We start from the raw sequence: 27,564 nt of genomic DNA on the forward strand, positions 1-27,564 counted from the left end.
TTTATAAATATCAATTATGTCAGGGTGATTGCTGGTGTTGTTGAAATCATCTGTGCTTTTACTGAATTTTTAATTTATTATTTCTGGCCATTCTTGCTTCAGATATTTTGAAACTCTGCTGCTAGGTACATAGACTTTTATGATTATTTGTCTTCCTGATGCAGTGTTCATATTACATTGTGAAATGGCCTTATCTCTGGTAATATCTTTATTTCCTTGAAGTATACTTTATAAGTTATATCAGTGTACCTACTCCAGCCATGTGCTTATGGATTGTACATACATGTATTTTAAAATGTTGTAGAGGTCAGATAGTTGGGTTTTGGTCTTCAATCAGTTCTGATAAACTATGCCTTTTAATTAAATGCTTACTTCATTGACATTTAATTATCAATATGGTTGATTTACTTCTGTCTTCTTATTTGTCTGTCCCTTTGCAGTTAGTTCCTTTGTTTCTTCTACCTTGCTGCCTTGTGGATTATTTGAATCTTTTAAATAAATCCTCTTAAATTTATCTATTAACTTTATAGCTATAACTCTTTGCCATTTTAGGAGGGGATTTAGAAATTATACATTCTAACTTTTCATAGTATGCTTATTATTATAATTATTATTGTACCACTTATGTAAAATTTGCAACTGTAGAGTTCCACTTACTCTCCTATTGTTTATGATACATTTATTATATGTATTACATCTCCATTTGTTGTAAACTGTGTCACTGTATCTGAACACAGTGTTATACATTTTATTTTAAACCATCTAGAAGAATATAATCTTTTAAAATTATACATTTACTATCTCTGTTTTTCTTTCCTTCCTGAAGATCCAGGTTTTCATCTGCTATAATTTCCCTTTAACATTTTTTTTTTATAATGCAGATGAGCTGGAAAGACATTCTTTCAGTTTTCCATTATCTGAAAATATCTAAATTTTGCTTTCATTTTTGAGGAATATTTTCTCTGAATATGGAATTTTGGGTTCGTAGCTATTTTTTTTCTTTCAGTATTTTGAAGATGTTTTATTATCTTTGAACTCTGTTAATTACAGATAGAAGTCACTGATAATTCAAATTGCTGTACTGTTGTATCTTATGTGTCATTTTTCACTGGCTACTTTCAAGATTTTATTTATTTTTTTCTTATGCACTGTCAGTTCAGTTCAGTCAGTCATGTCTGACTCTTTGCGACCCCATGGGCTGCAGCACGCCAGGCTTTCCTGTCCATTACCAACTCCCAAAGCTTGCTCAAATTCACATCCATCCGTTGGCAGTGCCATCCAACCATCTCATCCTCTGTCGTCCCCTTCTCCTCTCACCTTCAATCTTTCCCAGCGTCAGGATCTTTTCCAGTGAGTCAGTTCTTCGCGTCAGGTGGCCAGAATATTGGAGTTTTGAGCTTCAGCATCAGTCCTTCCAATGAATATTCAGGACTGATTTCCTTGAGGATTGACTGGTTTGATCTCCTTGCAGTTCAAAGGACTCTCAAGAGTCTTCTCCAACACCACAGTTCAAAAGCATAAATTATTCAGCACTCAGCTTTCTTTATGGTCCAGCTCTCACGTCCATACATGATTACTGGAAAAACCATAGCTTTGACTGTATGAATGTTTGTTGGCAAAGTAATGTCTCTGCTTTTTACTACGCTGTCTAGGTTGGTCATAGCTTTTCTTCTAAGGAACAAGCCTCTTTTAATTTCATGGCTGCAGTCACCATCTGCAGTGATTTTGGAGCCCAAGAAAATAAAGTCTGTCACTGTTTCCATTGTTTCTCCATCTATTTGCCGTGAAGTGATGAGATCAGATGCCATGATCTTAGTTTTTTGAATATTGAGCTTTAAGCCAACTTTTTCACTCTCCTCTTTCACTTTCATCAGGAGACTGTTTAGTTCCTCTTCGTTTTCTGCCATAAGGATGGTGTCATCTGCATTTCTGAGGTTATTGATATTTCTCCTGGCAATCTCGATTCCAGCTTCTGCTTCATCCAACCCGGCATTTTGCATGATGTACTCTGCATATAAGTTAAATAAGCAGGGTGACAGTATACAGCCTTAATGTACTCCTTTCCCAATTTGGAACAAGTTTGTTGTTCCATGTCTCGTTCTAACTGTTGCTTCTTGACCTGCATATAGATCAGGTGGCAGGTCAGGGTCTTGAAGAATTTTCCACAGTTTGTTGTAATCCACACAGTGAAAAGCTTTAGCGTAGTCAATGAAGCAGAAGCAATGTTTTCCTGGACTTCTCTTGCTTTTTCTCTGATCCAGGGAATATACTATATGTACTATAGTTAATTTATAATGTTGTGTTTCGGATGTACAGCAAAGTGATTTAGTTATATGTAAATATATTTTTGAAATTATTTTTCATTATGAAAAGTGAAAGTGAAAGTCTCTCAGTTGTGTCCGACTCTTTGTGACCCCATGTACTATACAGTCCATGGAATTCTCCAGGCCAGAATATGTTCTATTTCATATAGCATGACCACATAAATTTTAGTCTGGAAAATTATTAAAGCAGGTGCAACCAGATAGCCACCATATAAATTTTAATCTGGAAAATTATTAAAGCAGGTGCAACCAGATAGCCACCATAGTCATAACTCATTAAAACATCCTGAAGCCTAGGTTTGAGCAGGACAACCGCTGGTTGTTTTTCAAGATTAATTACTTGTGAAATGTAAACTGGAGTGACTTAAGTATTGTGTTGTGCTGTGTGAAATTATCTGATCTACACCAATTTATAGTTCCTCTGAACCACTTTATGGTGGCAATATTAGACAGTAGGATCAATTTCTTCTAAGGTTCATGTTGCTCATAATTAGAAAAGAAACCATAAAGCAATAAGCCATGTACTTCAGAAGGGATATTTGATTAGTTAAGAGCAATTTGAAAAGAACATAATATAAAAATCTTAAAAAGAAATAGGTTAAAGGAAGCATTTTGATTGGTGGGAAAGTGTCAATGGAGTTAATTCCTCAGACCTCTGATGCTTTGTATAGCTGAATGGTGGGGACTTGACAAATATCAGAGACCAGGAGTCTACACGGAGAGTAAGTAGCTTTTAATCCATAACCAGTCCCTGCCTCTGGACTCAAAGGGCAAGAAAAGAAAACAGCAGATGTTGCGGATAATCTTGCATTTATTCATTTAGACGAATCTGTAGAAGTGATAAAGAGAATAATACAGCTTGAAGTGGACTCACCAGGTCTTACCTTTTCATCTGCTCTTTCAGCCTCTTCCTTATTTTGGGGTAGACTGAACTAAGAAACCCCACTTTGCAATTTGCTCAAGCAAGAAACCAGCATATGGTTTGGAGAGCATTCTGGAAGATATGAAGGATATAGTTCTGGAGAAAAAAAGTTAAATGCCATTTTTTACTAGGCTGGGATAGTTAATTGGGAGACTTTTATAAAATCCTTAAGAAAGAGATAATTACAACGTTACTAAACTTGATCCAAAGTTAGAGTTTTTTTTAATCAGTTTCATGAAACACTGTATTCATTTTGATGAGTTAACATGCTATTGATGGCCAAATAGGACAAAAGAGCAAACAAAGCAACTACAAATTAATCTTCCATAGGAATAAAGATGTGAAAATACACCAAACTCTTAACAAATTAAGCGCAATAGCTTCTTAGAATGATAATTAACAATTCTTAAGTCAGTTTATCAAAGAATTGCAGGGGTAGATTACCTGTGAATACCTACAAATAAAATTCTGCACTTAGCACATTAATGTAATGTATTAAAGGAGAAGAAAATATAAATAGATGCTGAAAACTGATAAATTCAAACTTCCTTGGTGATAAAAATATTAGCAAACAATGTTAAAAATTTAAGCACTGTTTACGTGGTAAAGAGTTTGTATCATAAGTCTATAGCAAACATCATACTAAATGGTCAAACTAGAGCTATGAATCAAATAGTAAAAAATAATGATGCAGATGTCTACTCCCACTGCTATTTGTTCCATGGTGTCATTGAAAGTTTTAGCCAACAAAATAAGGTTTTTAAAAAAGGTACCATAAAGGAAATCACAAAATTATCATTTTTTTTTTCAAATGTCAGAGTATTTACCTAAAATCAACTGAAAACTCTGTTAGTTACAATAACAAAGTTTGGTAAAGTTACCTGATAAAAGGGGAAGAAAGATTCCAATAAATATTTTAATGGAGAGCATATTATATATATATATATATATATATATATACTTACAAGCTAAAATTCAGACAGTGGTAAATATGGGGAATTAAAATAGGGTTAATGTAACAGTCACTGAGAGACTGAAGATGGAATGATTGGGGGCAGCAAGGTGGCTTTATTAGAAAGTGATGTTGAAACTGATATTTGAGTGAGAAAAAGGAACCAGTCATGGAGAAAAGGAGTTCTCACCTCCAGAACTGTAAGCTAATAAACTTGTGTCAGTTTAAACTGCTAAGGTTGTGGGGATTTGTTGCCAGCAATAGATAAGTAATACCTCAGGGGTGTCAGAAAGAAAAATAGCTTTTAATTGAGAGGCCTGCAGAAGTGGGCTCATTACAGGTCAGCCAGGTTTCTGTTATACAAGGGGATGAGGGGAGCTTCAAATAGCAGATCAGGGTTATGGGGAAAAAGACCAGAGACATAGTAACAGGGTGTTGGGGGCCATGGAATTACGGAATGCTGGGCAGGATAAATGAGAGACTTGGGAGGCTTGAAATTCTCATACTCTGTGAGGTTAATGGGAGGGTGAGGCACAATGGGAAAAGTCCTGAGATTGGGGGCCACTAGGCATTAATCTCTTCTATAGTTCCTGGTGGTGTGACAGCGAAGAGGTCAGTAAAATTTTCTTGGAGAACTGTTATCTTAGTGGCTGGAATTAGGAGGTAGCATCTTACTTGTCCTGGTGGTGGTGGAGAGCTGGGAAAAAGTGATCTCACTGGAAAGAGGAGGCTGGAATCCATCTCTTCCTTGCACAGAATCTAGAGTATAGAGAAAGACTCTACAGAAAAAGCTAGCAGACACTAGGGACGTAGTGATAATAAAACTGGCCTTAATTTGTAATTCAGAGAACATAGATCTCCCAGTGTTAACCTGCATGTCTGTGCTTCCAATCTTGTACCTCTTCAGACTACTGATTAGAATCCTTGGTGACCACAGCTAACATCATACTTAATGGTGAAACACTTAAAAACTTTCCCCCGAAGATCAAGAACAAATCAAGGATGTTTCCTCTCACTGATTCTATTCAACATTGTACAGGAGATTTAAACAAGAAAATGAAATTGAAGCATCCACATTGAAAAGGAAGAAGTAAAAATATTTGTGTATTAAAAAAAGCCCAAGGAACCCATACATTACTAAAGATAGTGTTTGAGTTAGTAAAGGATTCTGGCAAGTTTGCAGTATACAAAATCAGTACGCAAAAATCAGTTGCATTTCTATACACTGGACAATCTGAAGATAATATTTTAAAAATTCCAATTTATTTTAATGAAATAGGAATAAATTAAACAGAAGTATATGACTTGTATACTGAAAACTACAATACATTGTTGAAAGAGGTTAAATAATTGCAAATTATTTAAGACAAATAATTGCAGAGACATCCTGTGTTCATAGATTGGAAGAAAATTTTACTAAGATGATTTTGGAAGACTATTATTAAGATAAAGTACTCACCAAATTGATCTACAGATTCAGTGCAATTCTTTAAAAAAAAAAAAAATCCGACGGTCTCTGTTGTTTTCAAAGGAAACTACAAGATAGTGTAAAAAGACAACACACAGAATGGGAGAAAATATGGGCAAAGGATTTGAATTGACATTTCTCCAGAGAAGATGTAAAATGGCCAGTAACCTCATGAAAAGATGCTTACTTACCTCAGTAGTCAGTAGGGAAATACAAATGAAAATTACAGTGAGATATCACTTTATATCTACTGGCATGGCAATAATAATGATAATATAATAATAATAACCAGATAATAGCTAGTGTTATATGTAGGGACATTGGAAGCCCAATACATTCCTGATGGGAATACAACATGGTATAATTATGGTGGAAAACAGTTTGACAGTTCTTCAAGAAATTAAACATAGATAACCTAGCAATTCTACTCCTAGGTATAATCCCAAGAAAATTGAAAGCATATTTTAAAACAAAGATTTCCACAAGAATGTTCACAGAAGCATTATTTATGAAAGTGAAAAACATGGTAACAACCCAACTAAGAAATCATTGCCTGATGAGTAGATAAACTGATGAATGGATAAACAAATTATGGTATTTCCATACATTTGATTATTATCCAGCCATATAAAGAAATGAAGTGTTAATACATGTTATGGCATGATGAACCCTGAACACATTATGCTAAGTGAAAAAAGCCAGACATAAAGACATGTTGCATGAGTCTGTTTTTTAAAAATGTCCATAGTACAGAAATACATAGAGACGGGAAGCAGACTAGTGGTTAGCAGAAGGTAGAAGAAGAAAAGAATGAAGAGTGACTGAGGATGGGTATGGGACTTCTTTTTAGGGTAATGAAAAAGTTTTGGAATTATAATAGTCATACAACCTTAGGAATTAAATAACCCACTGAATTATTTGCTCTAAAATGGTGAATTTCATGGGATGTGAGTTACATCACACACACACAAAATCCTTGATGAAACCCAGGCTTCTCATCAGAGTGTACTGAAGATTATACTTTTGATGGCTTGAATCTGTTTTATAACTTCAGTAGCAAGCCTTCATGCACTCTAGAGGCTGGAGAGTTTCCACCAAGCGGGTGAGTCTGGGAGAGTTTTTTTTAAAAGCCAGAAGTGATGCAAAGGCAATGTTTCTGGTCTTCCTACCACGAACACATTTGGAATTTATATTTATTATGTTTTTAAGTGGCAAAGGCAGCAGAGTTCCCAGGATCTGGTGCTGAAAACTAGAGCTGAAGTGCTCATTTTGCTGACATCAGTTGCAGCTGGAGTTGTGTAACCCTGTAGCCAGCAGCTGTAGCAGAAGCTTCTAGATTCTCTGGTTTCTGACTATGTCAGAGATAGCAGCCTCATTGGAGGGTCTTTTGGGAGGGATTGCTGTCGGGATCAGTCTTTAAAGGTCAGCCTAGAAGCTGCTTACAAAACTCTTCCAATGATTTTCTAAGCCCTGTTTCTCTAAACTAAATATCTTTTGTTTAATCTAGTTAGAATGATTTCTGTTCTTTCAACTGAAGCCTGATGGATGAACATGAATATGAGGCTCCTGCCAACTTCCTCCTCCTGTTTTTCCTGGCCTCACACTTTGTGTTCCAGCAACATCAAACTAATGTTATTTCCCCTACATACTCTGCTTCTTTATGCCTCTGTGCCTTTGTACCTGCTGTTTCTTCTGCCTGGATAATTTCATTTTCGCTTCCCTGACTAGTCATTTTTAAGCCTCAATTTAGAATAATCTCCTGGAAATCCCTTGGAACTTCTTCACTCCGCTCCCAATTCTGGGCAGGCACTCTTCATTTGCACACACTGTCACCATAACACTGTATGGTTATACTTTATGTTATAACACTTTGAAGTTGAGACTGTGAACCCCTAGTGGGCAGAAACTCTTCCTGCTCTTCTTTGTTACCATCTTAATTAGCAGAGCCTGGAATATTATAGTGCCCACCTATGCTTGCTTTTCAGAACTGAATTTGTGCTTATAAACATTCCTATGAATTTTTTTTCCTATGAATTTTTATGTGTGACATTATATAAGGGCTAAAAACCAGCTTTAAAATACTGAAATATATATAAGAGAAAAGATAATAATTTGGGGCTCTCTTTCTAAGTCCATGATGGAGTGCAGTTATTAATTTACCAGGAGGATGACTTATTACAATGAGAAATATTTTCACAGAATTGTCAATATGGTGAAATCAGAGCATACCTTAATCTCCTTATACAAATGGTAGTGTTGAATACATGAAGGAGATCTAGGTTAAAAAATGTATATGATTTGATAATTGGATGAGAAATGTTCCAAATTGCCATTAATTATTTTTTCTTTATTGCCAACTACAACTTTAAACCCACAAATACATATGATCTATTTTATGAATGTAAATATATGAATGTGTATAGATGTTTTAGCAAAGTATTTCAAGGCGTACAGGTCTGAAGACTGGTCCTCCCCAAGTATTTCAGTGATGGAAACTTTAGATTAGAAATATGACAGAAGAAAAAAAGCAGGAAAGATAAATTTTTATTCAGTGGTCTTTCAGAGAATGACCTTCTGTCTGTGAGTGTCTGGACATTCAGAGTGTTTCATATATACATAGGTTTCATGTTCTGGATTTATCAGAAAAATTTTAAACAGATAAAGATTTCAAGATAAGAAAAAAAGGCAGATGGTCAAGTTAGGAGAGCTCACTACTCAAAATACAGCATGGTGTTTTTAAATAATAGTGAGTTAGGAAAATGTGCATTAATACCATACTATATATGAATTTACACTCCTGTTTTTGGAAACCTGTGTGAATTTTTAGGGAAATGTAGGAAGATAGGCACACTCAGACTTAACGCTGTCATTCTTCATTGTGTACTTACCGAGTTCAGTGTCAAATACATTCTAACAATTCCGTGGAGGGAAATTTCAGTGTCGGGTTGTACACACACATGATTCATTTTCCGCTCTTTCCAGTTCAGTGTAACGCTAAGTGATTACTACCACTTTAAGGCATATGAGATATATGCTGTATTTTTATCTTTTTGTAAAAATAAGCTTTATTGTATTTTCTTATGAAAAAGCTATACATATTAATTAATGAAAAATAAAATAATGGAGACAAGATTACCTTTTATTCTACCTACCAGAGGGAAAAAAAATGCTCTTAAAGATTCACTGCCTATGTTTCCAGGCACTTTCATATAATTTTTCCCTTAAAAAATGAGAGTTACACAAAATATTTTATTCTTTAGAATATGGAGTAGGAAATGGCAACCCACTCCAGTATACTTGCCTGGAAAATTCCATGGACAGGGGAGCCTTGCTGGCTACAGTCCATGGGGTCGCAAGAGTCAGATACAAAAAAAGAAAAAAAAAAGAAAAAAAAAAGAAAAAAAAATTTTATTCTTTAGAATATATGAGGAACAACTATCCATGATAACATTTTTGAAAATTCTGTGGTGTTCCTTTATGGGGATTACCATGATCTATTTAATTAATCCCCTATTGCTTGACATTTAAAATCTTTCCATTTTTTTGAAAGTACAAATAGCACTATAATGAATTATAATTAAGTCTTTCCACACAGTCTTTATTATAGTCTCAGAGTAAACTTATCAATCTAAAATTACTGAGTCAAAGGGCATGATTACTTTTAAAGATTTTGATATATATATTATTAAGCTTTCCTCCCCAGATATTCTCATTTACACTCTCATTGTATGAGTATTGTTACTCTGTTTTAACCCACATTCGTAAAAAACGTCTTCATGAGTCGAATAGACAAAAACGTTGCTTCTCTCTTTGTGGGTCTTTAACAAAAACAACAACAACAAAAATATACTGTTCTTTTGCTATATATTGTGGTATGTTTCCATTTTATAATTTGTCTTAAGTTTATGAGCTTTTAAAAGAATAGATTGTCAAATGTATTTGGTTTTTTCCCTGAAAAAATAAAAAGCAAGGCTTCAGTACGGCTAAGGAAGTGAGAGTCCTGAATCCTCGCCACTAGGCCACCAGAAACCAGTGACAAGGCCCTGGCCCATCAGTTGTGTAGAAATGAATTTCCAAGTAGAGATAGACAGCAGTGAAGCAAGTAGTCTTTACTAGGGAAAAAGAGTACAGTGTATGTAGATAGACACATGGGTGTGCTCAGAGAGTTGTGCCTTTCTGGGAGTTTGAATCACTTTTATGGGGCGTTTCTTCTGGGTTTCCTTTGGCCAGTCACCCTGCTTTGCCTGGTCCTGAGTGTATTAGGTATATCTCAGGGTCCTCCCAATGTGCGTGTCCATCTCTTATTAGCCAAGATGGATTCTAGCAAAGAGGCCTGTGGGTAGTTGATATCACTTATTATGGGGTGGCACGCCCTCCCTTTTTGACCTCCAGGGAGCCTGTCTGCGCATGTGAAGGTGGAGAGGTCTCCTTGACTTTGAAAATAAGGAATGCGTGGTGTTTTGTCTCTTAACCTGGCAGGGCCTGGCCTCCTCCGTTACCCTGCTTTCATGGAGTTTCTGTCTACAGGGGAGAAACTGTTCAGCCTGGGGCCATCTATCTCCTGCCTCAGTATCATGTCTGGAAAATATACACACATATTCTACAGCCCAAGTTTATATGGCAGCTGACCTATATTTTCTTCTAATATCTTTGTGGTTTAATTTTTAACAAACCCTTAATTTTGGGGGGGAGTGGGAGAGAAGTAACAGATAAACATCTTATGATTTCTATTCCTTAAGTGTTTATCCAGTTGCATCCACACAATTATTGAATAAACCATCCTGTTTCCACTTATTTATGTTTTGTAAAGTTAAAAAAGTAATTCAGTTATTTAAAAATTTGCATTGTGTTCTATAAAAAGTGCTGATCTAAACATTTAGGGATCCTTCCATGACTGTAGTAAAAATGCAGGTGCTGTGTTGGATCAAGTCTCTTAGTGCCTTTTATTAAAAAAAAAAAAAAGAATTCCTTTATAAAGTGAAGGTGTAGGGCAAAATTATTTGACTTAAAACAGAATCCCTTTTCCAGTTACGCTATTCAGACTGAGGTCTTAACATTAATTATTCCAGCTGCAGGTGAGGTGGACCATCCAGGTCTGCTGTCCTCGTTCATGACGTGTTCATTCAGTAGCCCTTTACAAAGGCTGTTCCCTCTGCTTGCAGCGTGACCTTTCTCCCCTCTTTCCTTTCTGCTTGGAAAGCTCTTACTTTTCTTCCAGGGCTCCTGCCCAGTGTCATGTCTCCCATGAGGGATCTCCTAGGCAAAATTAGTTGCTTGTTTCTCTCAGGGACCATAACTTGTGAACAGACCTCTTCTCCTTGCACTGTGAGCTCTCTCAAGGCTGTGTCTGCAGTTTATCTTTGCATCTTTCCCTGGTGCCAATCAGTAGTGACTGGTTTACAGCAGATGCTGGTAAATGTTAGTGCTATGTGCATGTATGAGTGAATCCCCAAGCCATAGCTTACAGACATCTGGTTCCACCACATCTGCTGCAGGGCAGAAACAAAACTGAATCTGCACAACAGTTCTTGACAGCAGAGTTGTTATTTTATACTCTTTCATTGAAAGTTCTCACTTTTCTGTTGTTATAGTCAGTGAGTCCGCATCAGAGCAATTATCCCTGACTGAGTAACTTCAAGAGAAGAGTCTATAGTCTCTAGAAACCACAAGGAGAAAGCTGGAGATCGGAGAAAACGCTTCCCAGGAAGAAAGGAGATGCTACAATATTTAGTTTAGACCCTGTAGAGACATTCACAATGAAGTTTAAATTTAAACCTGAGATGACCAGCTTCTTCAGGGAAGGTTGGAAGAATTAAGAAGTTTACATTCTTAATGGAGTAAAGAGAAAGTGGACTTTTCCTTGATTTTATATCATAACAGGAAAAACATTTCATTAACCAAAAGCTCCAAACCATTTGCAGGAGTTGGAAAAAAAAAAAGTTGAGTGAAAGTACCAAGTGTTTGACTGACACTTTGATATCCATACTGCTCTATTTCATTTTCTTTATTTTTGTGTGGTTTAAAAGTGACCATGGCTTCTATAACTGTAATGATTGTGTTGTTTAATTCATTAAGTATGTACCAGTCATATTCTATGTGCTGAGTGGTGTTCTGGAAACAATAAACATGTATTTGATAGGGAAATTTTGAGATTAAAAGAAGAACAAGACCCACTACTCCCTTTTCTAGAATTCCATGTATCCATGGCTCTCTGGCCCCTAGTCATTTTCCTACCTTGAAAAATTTCAGCTGAAGGATTACTCAGAGAAGCATTGCAAATAAATTTGAGGGAGCAGTAGGTTCCTAGGGAGTTGTTAGGGACATGGCATACTCCTTCATTAAAAGGCAGTATGAGATGTTACTTCCTTCTGATTTGAAAATATTGGTCGCAGAGGTGTTTAAAATTTCATTATGAAGTTGGTTTCAGTGTTTATTTGTTTTTTTGGGGTTTGTTTTTTTTTTGCTGTGGTTATGTGTGGAGAGAAGAATGTGGAAAAAAGAGAGACTGATTAAAAATATGTTTAAGCTTATTCAAAGGCTAGGAAGATGAGTTGAGTTTGTCCTCAAGATTTGTTTTCAGCAGTAAATATGGCAAACACACCAGATGTGTCCAAACTGGAGTGATGTTGATGGTGGTTCCTGTCAAGTTAAAGTTTGACAGTCCTTGCTATGTATCAGTTCCTCCAGAAGAATCAGAGAAAGGAGGACACAATCTCTGCCCGTGGAAGTTCTGACACGTTGCAGAATAGTTAAAATTGGGCTGCAAATGGCAGGATAAGCTAAGTGCTGTAACAGAGTGCTGTTGAACCTCTGTTAGTAAAGTAAAGTCGCTCAGTCGTGTCCGACTCTTTTGTGACCCCATGGACTGTAGCCCATCAGGCTCCTCCATCCATGGAATTTTCTAGGCAAGAGTACTGGAGTGGGTTGCCATTTCCTCCTCCAGGGGATCTTCCCGACCCGGGCGGGGAGATAACATGTGCCAGTTGGGGGCAATCAGGAAAGGTGCCATGGCGGTGATGGTGTTTGATAAGGACAGTGGTAAATTAGGCAATGTTTACAGTGGCAGATTTGATTTTCTATATCACTTTAGAAGTTCTGTTCTTCTAATTCACATCTCTGCTGTCACCATAATCATAAACTCTTCTTGCAGAGCAGCTGATAATTAGTCTGGTTGGAGTATGGTATGTGTTTAGGGAGCTGTGGATTGGCTGGGCGGAAGTAGGAAAGATTCTGGGGGATTTACAATTCCAGGCAGGAAGCTCTGTACTTTAATATTCAGTGGGGAATCTTTGAAGGTTTGAGCAGAGCATTGCAATGACTGCGTGTGTGCTTCATTAATTGTAACCTGGCAGCTTGGAGTAGTGTGAACTCATTTTCAGTTACCAGGGCAGATAACAGTGAAGAGACTGTCACTGTTGTCCACTTAGAATGTAATGAAACCGTAGAACAAGCAAGATCAAAGGACTCAGGCAGAGAGTTCTTAGACACTGAAAGATAATTAATAAAAGGAAAACTTGATAATTGGACTTTATCAGAATTAAGCATTTGCTATGTGAAAAATCCTGTTAAGAGGAATAAAGGGTACACTACAAAATGGGAGAAAATATTTGCAAACCACATATCTGTTAAAGGACTGTACCCACAATATATGAAGAACTCAATAGTTAAACCCAAACCAATCCATTTTGCAAATGGGTAAAAGCTATGGTTTTTCCAGTAGTCATGTATGGATGTAAGAGTTGGACCATAATGAAGACTGAGCGCCAAAGAATCGATACTTTTGAATTGCAGTGCTAGGGAAAACTCTTGAGCGTCCTTTGGACAGCAAGGAGATAAAATCAGTCAGTCCTAAAGGAAATCAACCCTGAGTATTCATTGGAAGGACTGACACTGAAGCTCCAATACTTTGGCCACCTGATGTGAAGAGCCAATTCATTGGAAAAGATCCTGATGCTGGGAAAGATTGAGGGCAGTAGGAGAAGGGGGTGACAGAGAATGAGATGGTTAGATGGCATCACCGACTCAATGGGCATGAGCGTGAGCAAACTCAGGGAGGTAGTGAAGGATAACGAAGCCTGACATGCTGCAGTTCATGGGGTCACAGAGTCAGACACGACTTAGCAATTGTACAACAACAACAGATAACATAAACAGACATTCATTGAGGAGAATATTCAGATGGTAAATAAACACATGAAAAGATGGTCAGCATCATTAGCATCCAGGTCTCTTGCATCTCCTGCCTTGGCAGGCGGATTCTTTACCACTGAGCCATCTGGGAAGCCCTTATTAGATCTTGCTGCTGCTGCTAAGTCACTTCAGTTGTGTCCGACTCTGTGCGACCCCATAGATGGCAGCCCACCAGGCTCCCCCGTCCCTGGGATTCTCCAGGCAAGAACACTGGAGTGGGTTGCCATTTCCTTCTCCAACGCATGAAAGTGAAAAGTGAAAGTGAAGTCTCTCAGTCATGTTGCCATGCCTTCTCCATTATTAGACCTTAGGAAAGTGCAAATTAAACCCACAATAAGATACTGCTACACTATGAGTATGTGGAGAAACTGGATTATTTTTCCATTGTTGATATGAATGTTAAATATCACAATCACTATGGAAGAGAATTTGATAGTTTCCTATAAACTATATATGTAACTACTGTCCTCCTAAAAGTTCAGGAAAATTGTGTTTACATTAAAATGAACAGTGGAAAAGTATGGAGATCAAATTCCATGCTCTTACTCTAAGAGAAAAAGGCAGACTAACATCTCTACCAACAGTGAAAGCATACTATAAAGGTATGTTCCAAAAATATGTAAGATTAATTTGCAGGACAAATTAACAGTTAGGAACATTATACAGGACATGAAATAATAATATAAATCAGAATTTGAAAAGCTTAGAAATGAAAATGAAAAAATTCAAGGAGCAATCAGAAATAAAATAATTTAAAAAATACTGATTTTAGAAATGAAGACTGAAGAGAAGGGAAAAAATTATATCAAATGAAGAAGAAAAGATGGAAAGCTTTTAAATATAAGAGGGAATATAAAACAGATAAAAAGAATTCAAAGGAAAATTGCAAGCATAAGTAAAGAAGATCCAATGTATGCATAAAGATCTCTGAAGAAGATATCAGAGCAAAGAAACAAATACAAAAATTACAGTTCAGAAAATTTTGCTGAGATAATTGAAAATATATACTGATAGAGTAAAATTTATACCTGAAAATACTGACCTAGAATGGCCAGCATAAGACACTTCTAGTAAAAATTATTGACCTTTTAAAGAAAGAGAAAAACTTTAGAATTGAGACAACATTATTCATAACCTGTTAAGGGAAAGAAAGTCTGATTATCATTAGACTTTTTAACAGTAATGCTATATGCTAGAAGAAAATGAAGTAACATTAAAGAACTTCAGAGGAAAAAAAAAATGTGAGATAAGAATTTTATATCCAGAAAAACTGACCCTCAAAAATATAAAGACAATGATTGGTGCACAAAAATTCAGGGAATATTGTTTCAGCAAGCCCTTCCTAAGATACTACTAGAGAATGACTTTGGACAACCAAAATGACTAGAGAGACATCAATATAGGACTGGTGGGGAACACTCGATAGTTATTAAATGAGGGCTAATAGGGAATAACATATTATATAAGGACTGTATGATTTGACAGTGTAGACTTAGCATAATAAAAAAACAAAATGTAGAGGGAGGGAAGTGCATTTACGAATCCAAACCAAACCCTAAACCAAAGCAACAATAAAGCAATTAGATGCCTGTTTCAGTAGTCATAGTTGCTGCTGATAGTATTCACATTGTCAGTCTGAAACTGATGTCTTAAAAGCACCTTTTCTTTGTCTTCTGTCTCTCACATACGGCAGGTTCCCCAGTTCTTAACTCTAAAACTACCTTTAAATCCCTTTCCTCCTCCTTCTGATTTTCCTGCTCTCTTCATTTCTTTTCTATTAACCGTAGGCTGTTTTTAACCCAAATCAATCAATCCATTTTCAGTTTTTCTTCACTCTCATTACTCCAGCAAGCAAAAGCCGAGAATCTCATCTTTCAAATGGAAAATTCTCCTTACCAGCTAGAAGAGAGTCCATAGTCCTATCCTTTTTTCCTTACACTCTTTTTCCATAGTTAAATTTGTTAAAAAATAACTGCATGGTTGTCTATATACTTTATTCCATATGTGCAAGTGCTGCCCATACAGTCTTTTATTTTTTAGTTATTTGTGTCCAGGAAACATTCCTTAGATAGACAAACTTCCTAGTTCTTGATAGGGTTATTTAGCAAAGAATTGACATAATGCCATATTATTAGGTCATAAATACTCTTCAGTCCGGGAATTTATGTATAAAAATACATTTTAGAATATCTGTTCTAGACCATGCCTGATACCTAATATTCTTGATCAACTAGTGTTTTAGCTTTCCTGTAGAGATTGAACTTTTGCCTTTGCTAAGGTGAAAGGTTATGGCTGCAATACAGGAGAACCCGCTTTGATTCCTGGGTTGGGAAGATCTACTTGAGAAGGGATAGGCTACGCACTCCAGTATTCTTGGGCTTCTCTTGTGGCTCAGCTGGTAAAGAATCCACATGCAGTTTGGAAGACCTAGGTTCGATCCCTGGGTTGGGAAAGTCCCCTGGAGAAGGGAAAGGCTACCCACTCCAGTATTCTGGCCTGGAGAATTCCATGGACTGTATAGTCCATGAGGTCGCAAAGAGACACAACTAAGCGACTTTCACTTTCACAGGCTGAAAGGATTGGAGGTATATATGTGTAAAGGTAGGGAAGTATTGGTTAAGAGAGGCAAAGACAATTCTCTTAATGTTTCCCAGTGGCACTTTCCCTGTTTGCTTGTATGCACTTGTAAACTGGCTGGATCCTGAATTTCTTTCTGAACCTTTGCAGTTTTTGTCAGATAAGGCTAAGGTGGAGAATAGAGTAAGGCATCTCGATTCACTGTTTCTGTGGATTCCATTTGAGAGTCCTCTGGTGGAACAAGTGGCTTTCCTCAAGGAGGAAGCAAGGCTCCGGGCTTTGCTAAAATCAGCTAAAGTTTGTGCACATGAACTTACTCCGCTTATTACTCTGCTGCTACCAAGAGGTCAGGCCTTGCCCTTTGAAGATGTAGCAAAGAGGGTTTCTGATGAAATCTAAGTTCAAAAGCCGAATGATAGTGAATACAGACTTCCGTGCCACTGAAAAGGTGAAATGCAGTGTTTGTAAAGGGAGTCAGAGTGCTCTGCAAATGTAGTTATTTTTACTAGTAATAACAGCTCGATAGAAAGATAGATGTCCTGTACCTTAGTTCAGGGTAGATTGGAAATGATTTCCCTCACCACCCCTACTTTTCACTGATAGAATTTTTCCCGGTCTTAGATTTGTATGTATTCTTCAACAATATTTATGTATTTCTTCATTTTTCTAATATAAATTTTAAAAGATACAATTCTCTATTAATATACTCTTCCCTAAAATAGCTGCACTTTAATCTCGATCATATTAGTTGGCAGAAATAATTTAGAATGTTTGTTTTCTATATAACATAGTCAGAGGGCAGAAAGGAAATAAACACTAGAAGATAGAAGATTAGCAAATAAAAACATGATAAAACATTCATTTCCATAAATTATGTTTAAAATGAGAATTAAAATGACTATATTGAATGCAGGAATTCTTAAATTATTATGTTGAATGAATGAGGTACCAATTAATATCGATCTAATAAATGAACAAATCAAAGGAATGGTAATCCTCACCAAGAATGAGTATGTGGTAATTACACTAGTAGTTACATGCTAACTACATTAGCAGTGGTAGTGTGCATTTTGTTTGATTGCTTTTTACCAGTTGAAAATAGCTTTCTTTAATTATTATTATAAAAAGTACAGGTCACACAGAAAATTCAAATAAGGAAGAACTTAATGAGGGGAAAAGTAAAAATGTTCCCACATCTCTCTGTTCAGAGGAAACCAATGATGATGCATGTCTGTATGTCTTTGGTGTATGTCTTTTAGGACAGCTTTCTCCGAAAGCCAACATGAGGTTAAGTTGTTACAATAATATTATACATGCTGTTCTGCAACCTTAATATGAAGGTACCTTGTTTGATTTAACCAACCATGTAAGTGACAGGCTCTTAGCTTCTTTACACTCCATAGCTGTAATAAACAGCTCTAAAATGAACTTCTTGAATATACATTTATCCACACTTGATAAAGTCATGCTGGAAGAAATTAAATTATGACTAAAATATCTGACAAAGGGTACATAGGTTTTAAATTTTGAACCATATGGGCAGGCTGTACTCCAGGAGCATAGAAATTTATATCTAAATTGCTGCCATCCACTGTTTTCTCATACCCTTGCCAATATTTGATACTGTCAGTTTATATTTTTTAAAACTTAACAGTGAGACATAAAAAGTTTGATCTTATTGTTTTATCATATATTTCAATTTGATTATTTCTGAGTTCTATTTTTTTTTCACCTTTATTTAGCATCAGCATTTTTCTAGTTGCCAGTTGTTTGTTAATCCTTCTTACTAAAATTTCAGTAGGTCACTTCTTATTTTCTTTTGCAGCTAATTGTAGATTTGGGTATTAAGTCTTTGTTACATTTTTTGAAAGTATTTTCCTTGTTTATCATTGCTTTTAAATTTGGTTTAAAGTATTAACAATTTTTTGCCATTTGTAGGTTTTAAAGATTTTAAATTTTCAGTGTTTTCTGAATTCTGTTGCATACTTAAGAAGACGTTCTCCATCTGTATTTAAACAGAGTAGGAAGAGGATGAAGAAAAGAGGTTATATAGACAGACATTTTATAATTTATAAAAGTAGGAAAATAAGCTACTCAATTTATATTCTAATCAAATTACAATGAAGCAAACAAACAATAATAAAAAATGTCTGCGCCTGTTTGGCTAAGGAGAGTTGAACCAGATAAAAGTTAAAGCTTTTTACCCGTTCTATGGTTGTGTGCCATCAGTACATGGAGAAATACCTTCACTGATTCAACAAATATTAAGTACCAGGTACTGGTCTAGGTTTTGATTCAGAGAGAAAAAGATACTGATTACAAAAATAAAGTAAAATTGCCCCTGCCCACAAAGAGTTCACAGACTATAATAGTCATGTAGGGACAAGGAACTGCGGGGCACTTGACTCCTCATTCCTTCTTCCTTCTCTGTTATTCAACATTCAGAAAACTAAGATCATGGCATCCAGTCCCATCACTTCATGGGAAGCAGATGGGAAAACAGTGGAAACAGTGTCAGACTTTATTTTGGGGGGCTCTAGAATCACTGCAGATGGTGATTGCAGCCATGAAATTAAAAGACGCTTACTCCTTGGAAGGAAAGTTATGACCAACCTAGATAGCATATTAAACAGCAGAGATGGTACTTTGCCAACAAAGGTCCGTCTAGTCAAGGCTATGGTTTTTCCAGTGGTCATGTATGGATGTGAGAGTTGGACTGTGAAGAAAGATAAGTGCCAAAGAATTTATGCTTTTGAACTGTGGTGCTGGAGAAGACTCTTGAGAGTCCCTTGGACTGAAGGAGATCCAACCAGTCCATCCTAAAGGAACTCAGTCCTGGGTGTTCATTGGAAGGACTGATGCTGAAGCTGAAACTCCAATACTTTGGCCACCTGATGCGAAGAGTTGACTCATTGGGAAAGACCCTGATGCTGGAAGGGATTGGGGGCAGGAGGAGAAGGGGACGACAGAGGATGAGATGGCTGGATGGCATCACTGACTCGGTGGACATGAGTTTGAGCAAACTCCGGGAGTTGGTGATGGACAGGGAGGCCTGGCGTGCTGCAATTCATGGGGTCGCAAAGAGTCGGACACGACTGAGCGACTGAACTAAACTGAACTGAACTGAAACCATCAAAGAAATAATTGGTGAATGCTAGAAATCCTGCTTTCTTGAAGGAGTTTTTGATTTAAAAAAAAAAGAAAACATTGTTTAAAAGACTCCAAACTGTCCTTGTGTATCTGCATTGACGGCAGTCTCTCTGCAGGGAGACGCTTATGCCTTTGAGACACTCCCTGTGTCATAACATCTAAACCTGTAGTCATGTTTTATGCCAGGAAAATGTTTTCAAAACATCTGTACTATTTAATCAGCCAAGATGTTTTGTGAAAAATATTTGTGAATGCCTCCATTAGGAGGTGCTCACTTAATTGAAATAGTGCATGAAAATATTTGAAAATATTTTGTCATTTTAACTCTGTGTGTGTGTGTTTTGAATATGCACATGCTCATGTGTAGAATTTTATATATCATTATGTTTTTCAGTTAACACGCTTATTTAATTTTGTTAGGGAGAATGCAAACCATTAAGAATAGAAACTAAGATCTACTTTATAATGAGAGAAATAATAATAACGCTTTTTTGTTTTAATAGGATTTTAGAAATTATTTACCTTTGTTATTCAGTCTTCACAAAAAAGCCTGTGAAATAAGAATCACTATTTTTATTTTACATAATGAAGAAATGTAGTGATTGGGTAATTGAAGTTCCCAGGTTAGTAAATATCAAAGATGAAAACAGAACTGCAAGTTTCATTGCTGTTTCTACCTAGGCCTGTCTGCCCAGTAAAGAGAAGAATTGAGAGCTACTTCCCAATTGTCTATGGGTGAATCTAATGAGACCATAGCCCCTTATCACAGGTTCTGCTTGCAGAAACGAAACTCCCTTTTTAATCATACTTGCACATTGCAGTAGGAAGAACATGCTTAGGAGTAAAATAACTGGGTTTGAATTCTAGTTCTGCCACTTATTAGCTGTGCGTATTTGGACCTAAACTCTTTTCCTGGTATTCAACTAACATTGCCAGTGATGATACATACAGTGAAGATTTGTTGTGAAATCTCTGGCATGTAGTCGGTGCTCCAGAATCACCTGGAAAACCATTACCTGATCTCTCCTGGAATGGTGTCAAGAGATACAAAATGTTTTGGGGAATAAAGAGTTGTAGGGAATGGAATGATGTACACAGAGGTAAGAGATAAGAGGCAGTTTTGAGCCCTGTATTAGCCCATATGTGAAGAATTATTTTTTGGTCATGGTTGCATTCCTGCTCATGTTCACATAGGTCTACATATACATTGCTGCTGCTGCTGTTTAGTCGCTTCAGTCATGTCCGACTCTGTGCGACCCCATAGACGGAAGCCCACCAGGCTCCCCTGTCCCTGGAATTCTCCAGGCAAGAACACTGGAGTGGGTTGCCATTTCCTTCTCTAGTGCATGAAAGTGAAAAGTGAAAGTGAAGTAGCTATATTGTATTAAGAAGATAGAAATGGGGAGCCTTGAAAACAGAAATGTAGGATTGGCTGAATCTTTTTTACAGAGCTCAAAATGAATTTCATCATCCTTTTTTTCCCCTTCCTTTTATAGCTGATGGCCTCTGTGTCTTCAGATGCTCACTCAGCAGGGACACTGGATGTTGCTATGTGGGAAAAGAGTCCATCTTGATTACTCTGGGCTACCACAGTGCTTTGCTGAAGTTTGCATCTCATGCTGGTAAGTTTTGTGCCTGTCCCAACTCCCTGACTTCAGTTCAGTTCAGTTGCTCAGTCATGTCTGACTCTTTGCAACCCCATGGACTGCAGCACACCAGGCCTCCCTATCCATCATGAACTCCCAGAGTTTACTCGAACTCATGTCCATTGAGTTGGTGATGCCATCCAACCATCTCATCCTCTGTCGTCCCCTTCTCCTCCCACCTTCAATCTTTCCCAACATCAGGGTCTTTTCTAGTGAGTCAGTTCTGTGGTACATAAACACAATAGAATATTACTCGGTCATTAAAAAGAATGCGTTTGAATCAGTTCTAATGAGGTGGATGAAACTGGAGCCTATTACATAGAGGGAAGTCAAAGAAAAACACTAATACAGTATACTAACACATATATATGGAATTTAGAAAGTTGGTAACAGTGACCCTATATGTGAGACAGCAAAAGAGACACAGATGTATAGAACAGTCTTTTGGACTCTGTGGGAAAAGGTGAGGGTGGGATGATTTGAGAGAATAGCATTGAAACATGTATATTACCATATGTGAAATAGATCACCAGTCCAGGTTCAATGCATGAGAACAGGGTACTCAGGGCTGGTGCACTGGGATGACCCAGAGGGATGGGATGGGGAAGGAGGCGGGAGGGGGGTTTAGGATGGGGAACACATGTGCACCCATGGCTGATTCACGTCAATGTATGGCAAAAACCACTGCAATATTGTAAAGTAACTAGCTTCCAATTAAAATAAATAAATTAATTTTTTAAAATGTTCTATAGAATTTACCTGGGAAGCTATTGTTTGTTGAGAGTTTTAAAATGACTTATTCAGTTTCATTACTGGTAGTCAGTCTGTTCATATTTTCTGTTTCTTCCTGATTCAGTCTTGGCAGATTGTACATTTCTAGGAATTTATCCATTTCTTGCAGTTGTTCACTTTACTGAGGTATAATTGTTTGACAGTCTGCAGTTATATTGGGTTATAGTTGAGTCAATTTTAGTAAAAATAAGAAATTCCTATTTTTGATCATGAAAATCAGGATGTGGCTTACCTCAGCATGTGAATATTTCATAATTTCTTGCTACTTTATGGATTTCAGTAATTGAAGGCTTTAATAAGTGGAATTTTTTCTGAGTCATGTGATCAGACATAACCAAGTTAAAAGCAAACTATGGAAAAAAAAAAGCAAACTATGATTTTGGCTTTTTATACTATAAACATTTAACATATTACCTCATCTCATATACCATTCACTTAAGGGAGAATTTAATCAGATCATCTTACTGATGAGGAAACTGAGATTCAGAGAAAATTGGTCACTTGCTCAAGGTAATATGACTAATAATTAACTGACCAAGGATTTGAATCTAGAGTTACCTACTCCAGAGCTCAGGTACTCTTCCCGCACCACAATGCATCCTTCTGTAATGACACACAGTTAGTTTTAAGAAAGAAAGAAACCGGTGAAAGAATAAGGTGCAATTGCACAGTTGAATGGAAAAACCTTTTTTTTAATGTGTTCACACTTGGAGCACTTAATGCTTGAGGGTATCTATGCTTCAGAAATTCCCTGGTGGTCTAGTGGTTAAGACTACATGCTTGCACCGCCAGGGGTCTGGGGGTTCCATTCCTGGTTAGGGAACTAAGATCCTGCATGCCCCCGAGGCACAGCTTGCGGCGGGGAGGGGGTTGCGGAAACAAAAAGATATCCATGTTTCAAGCTTATTGTACTGTTCAGAGTTGGTACCAAAATCTGAGCAGGCCTGGAAATTTCATGTTTTAGGTACTCTCGAAGTTGAAGCTGCCTTCATTTTCTGGATGAAACTTTTATTTGAATCTTTACATGGCAGTGAAATGGGAATTTTGAGATGCCAATAGACAAAGTGTAAATAATTTGGAATGTATTTTATTCCCTGTTGCATCCAGTGACTAAGCAGTTTCCATGTACTACTCCCATACAGCTTCCACCTCTCTACCTGAATGAGATAATCATAAATGGCCTGGAAAGTTATGAGACCCAGAACCAACATGTCTCTCTGAGTGCTGGGGGCCTCAGTCCTACACCAAGGTTCCTGTTGTCATTCTGTTGACTTGCCTGACTAGGAGAGATAGTATACAGACCTTTTCCATTACATTTCTTGAGACAGAGACTTTGGGTTCAATAATTTAAAATACGAAGGTACTTTTTAAACTGTTTATACCAGTGGGGGGAAAAAAAAGGCAAGAGAATAAGTTCCTAAATAAGGAGCCCTTTAGGTGGGACGAATTCTGTATCATGAATTCTTAGTTGGTTCAGTGTATATTCTGTGTTTTAGGAATGAGCATAAAGACTTGGTCTCACCATGCTTTAGAGCACTGGGTATAACTTTCTAGCCTCATTTATTATTAGTAGGAAAGGAAAATAATTGTTAACAGGAATTTCTGTTGTTTTGAGAATTTGCCAGGGATGCCTTAAACAATAGTTTCCTTTTCTGGAGTTCATGTGTTTCTTGATCTCTGCTGAAAGTGAATACCAGCACCAAAAGGATTGCAAATGCAGATGTTTGCAAATTGGTGATCCTCCATAGTTTAATTTAATAGTAGTTTTCAGATTCAATGAATGTCCCTGGGGAGTTGGTTGCCTGTCTGATTTTCCCGGCCCTGGAAACTGAACAAGCCAAGCAGCTGATCCCTCATTCTGGATCTGTCAGGGCAGGTTGCAATGCAGACCTGAGTCCACAGCTGCAGGAAGGTAGTGGCAAGTGAGGAACAAGCTGGCTGTGACTCGGAGGGTCCCAGGTGGCCCAGATCCCAGGTGGCAGTGGGATATTGATTGCCATTTGTCAGCCTGGGTGTTGACAGAAGGCTGTCTACTGCTGTCACTGCCCATCAGACACAATTGCTGAATTTTTGAGATGTGCTCTGCTTTTCTGGAGTAAGAGGATGTGGTGTTTGAAATGTGAGAGTTCTATTTTATATTTAGAAGTGAGTGAGCAGCTGCCAATTATCTGTAACTTGGATAAGAAAGAAAATCCAACTGTACTGGGGATTGCCCTGTCTTGATAATTAGATGAAACCACTAAGAAAGAAATGAGCCAATATTCAAATGTCTGTGTGTGGAATATTTCTTCTTTCCCTTCTTTCCTTCTTCAGAATTATGACTCAGTGATCTCCAGGCCTGATTCAGTCACATGTTAAATAATCTCCAGTAATCTCAAAGACTAGTGTGAAATCCAGTGCACTTAAATTCATTGTATTTTAGAAGCAGTTCAGTTCAGTTGCTTAGTTGTGTCCGACTCTTTGTGACCCCATGGATTCTGAAGCACACCCAGCTTCCCTGTCCTTCACCAACTCCCCGAGCTTACTTAAACCCATGTCCAGTGAGTCGGTGATGCCATCCAACCATGTCATCCTCTCTCGTCCCCTTCTCCTCCCGCCTTCAATCTTTCCCAGCATCAGGGTCTTTTCTAGTGACGTCAGTTCTTCGCATCAGGTGGCCAAAGTATTGGAGTTTCAGATTCAGCATCAGTCCTTCCAATGAATATTCAGGACTGACTTCCTTTAGGATGGACTGGTTGGATCTCCTTGAAGTCCAAGGGACTCTCAAGAGTCTTCTCCAACACCACAGTTCAAAAGCATCAATTCTTCGGCAGTCAGCTTTCTTTATAGTCCAACTCTCACATCCATACATGACTACTGGAAAAACCGTAGCTTTGACTAGATGGACCTTAAAAGCAGTGGGGATATTTAATAGTGACAGATGTCGACAGAGAAAAAAAATGACATTTTAATTAAATGGACTTGAGATAATTTCTGTGAAGCACTGTGTATGAACTAGGTATGTGCAGGGCTTCCCTGTTCATTCATTCATTTAACAAATATTTATCGAGAGTCTGTTAATGTTCCAAGCACTTGTTTATGTGCTAAAAATGCAGCACTGAGTAAATATAAGTCCTTAAAATTGTACAGCTGACATTTTAAGAGAAGGACACAGGCAAATTAGTAAATGAAGATACATACATGGTGGATTGTGTGTGATAAATACTGAAAAGAAAAATCAGGCGAAGAGGCAACCAATAGGGGTTAAGTATGTTTACTGTTTTATAGGTTATTTTGGGGAGAAATCACTGATAAGATGTCTGACATGTAAGCAGGGAGCTGGAAGGGAGGGCCCTTGTGTTTATCTGGTGAGATGGACAGGTGAGGAGAACTGCAAGGACCTTGAGGCAGAGTATGCTTAGGGAATGGCACGAAGAACAGAGGGACTTAGTGAGGAGAAGGAGAATGCTGAGCTCAGAGAGTTAGAAACCAGTCAGGGGAGACACTGGAAGTCATGGTGAGGATGCTAAGGGATATTGAAAATATCTGAGGTCATGAAGCAGAGGCCCAGCATTGCCTGAGCATTATATATGTACTTTTTTATACTTTGAAAGGTATGTATTTATACTTTCTCTTATTGCCATTCTCACAGCAGCCCTGTAAAGTTGGTATATTTATTATTACTTATTCCCATTGTTTGGAGAAGGAAATGGCAACCCACTCCAGTATTCTTGCCTGGAGAATCTTATGGATGGAGGAGCCTGGTGGGCTACAGTCCACGGGGTTGCAAAGAGTCGGACATGACTGAGCAGTTTCACTTTCACTTTCATTCCCATTGTTAGCGGGCTTCCCTGTGGCTCAGTGGTGAAGAATCCACTCGCCAGTGCAGGAGATGCAAGAGACTAGGGTTCGGTCCCTGGGTCGGGAAGCTCCCCTGGAGAAGGAAATGGCAACCCACTCCAGTATTCTTGCCTGGGAAATCCTATGGACAGAGGAGCCTGGCAGGCTACAGTCTATAGGGTCACAGAAGAGTCGGACACGACTGAGCTGCTAAACAACATTTCCATTGTTACACAAAGACACTAAGATTCATAGACAGGAAGGAAGTTTCCCAAATGACAGAGAAAATGTAAGGCTCGTGTTCTTTCAACAATTTCCCATCTGTCCCTGCACTCTTCATGAGTTGACATGTAATCTAGAAAACTCATATCTTTAATTGGGATGATAATACAAACATGGGAAAACCCACTTTTGTCAACATTCCGCTACATGAAAAAGCAAGACACAGGTAAGCCTTGTTCTGGGAGTTATGGAGAGTTTCTGAATAGCCTTTGAACAGGTTCACTAATTTACATTTCTCATGCTTTATCCATCTCTTTATATGTGTGTACATATATATAAACATATTATATTTCTGAATCATTGGAGAGTAACTTGCATATGTCATAGTTCTTTACTCTTTAGTGTTTCACTAGATATAACCTAGAAACAAGAATATTCTCTTGTGTGACCACAGTAGAGTTAGCAAATTCAGGAATCTAACATCTATGCAGTATTTATATTTATTTTACCATCTATAGCCCAGCTTCATAAATTATGCCAGTAATGTCCTTTATACAGTACAAGGCGGTGCAGTGCTAAAGAATCCACCTGCCAGTGCGGGAGATGCAAGAAATTTGGGTTCAATCCCTGGGTTGGGAAGATCCCCTGGAATAGGAAATGGCAGCCTACTCCAGTGTTCTTGCCTAGAAGTTCAATGGACAGAGGAGCCCAGTGGGCTACAGTCTATGGGATTGAAAAGAGTTGAAACTGAGTAACTGAGTACACAGACACACACACACACACACACACACACACACACAGTCCTTTAGAGCATTTTTTTCCCTCTCTTTCTAAATCTGGTCCAGGATCACATATTGCATTTAGTTGTCACTTCTCTTTAGACTCCCTTAATCTGTAACAGTTCCTCAACCTTTCTTTTCATGTCTTTGTGTTATTTAGAGAACAGGGACCAGTTATTTTATAGAATATTCCCGAGTTTGCGTTTTTCTGATGTTTCCTCAGGTTAGGCATCCCCTGTTAGTAAACTACATAAATATTCTTGTGTCCTTCTCAGGATCACATCAGGGAGCACTGAGATCTGTCTACCCCTTTTTGATAATAGAAATTTCAAGCGCCAGGTCAAAATACTTTGTTTCTCCACTGTAAAGTTACTACGCTTTCCCTGATAGAACTAACAAGCAGTCTCTATGAAGGCATTTTGAAGTTAATCAAATATCCTGTTCGTCGTCAGACAGCCCAACCTTAGTATTCATTTATTATCTATTTCTTTGGAAAGACAGTTTACTTTTTAGAAAATATATGTGGGCAAGATCCTGCGATCTTAGTAAGTCACTTAGTTCTTGCAGGTTTCTTGTGTAGATTCTTAGGATTTTCTGCATAAATGATTATGTCTTCTGTGATTAAAGACAATTTTACTTTTTTCCTTTCATATATATATAAGTGTGTGTGTGTGTGTGTGCTTTAAAGTTTCTTTTTCTTGCTTATTGCACCAACTAGGACCT

The 27,564-nt window shown here is 37.5% G+C and overlaps 1 protein-coding gene across 11 annotated transcripts in view; it reads left to right on the forward strand.

Moving 5' to 3' along the window:
* The window catches only part of LOC122685961 (histone-arginine methyltransferase CARM1-like), a 266,015-nt gene that overhangs the window by 58,438 nt on the left and 180,013 nt on the right, over positions 1 to 27,564 (forward strand). For 10 of the 11 annotated variants that reach the window (XR_006338580.1, XR_006338586.1, XR_006338584.1 and 7 more), the window contains exon 2: positions 21,080 to 21,205. The exons of the other annotated variant lie outside the window; for it this stretch is intronic. The gene's annotated coding sequence lies outside the window, so the exon portion shown is untranslated. The remainder of the gene's footprint in view (positions 1 to 21,079; positions 21,206 to 27,564) is intronic. 11 annotated transcript variants of the gene reach the window in all.

Source organism: Cervus elaphus, chromosome 29 (genome assembly GCF_910594005.1).
Source record: "Cervus elaphus chromosome 29, mCerEla1.1, whole genome shotgun sequence".
Classification (NCBI taxonomy): domain Eukaryota; kingdom Metazoa; phylum Chordata; class Mammalia; order Artiodactyla; family Cervidae; genus Cervus; species Cervus elaphus.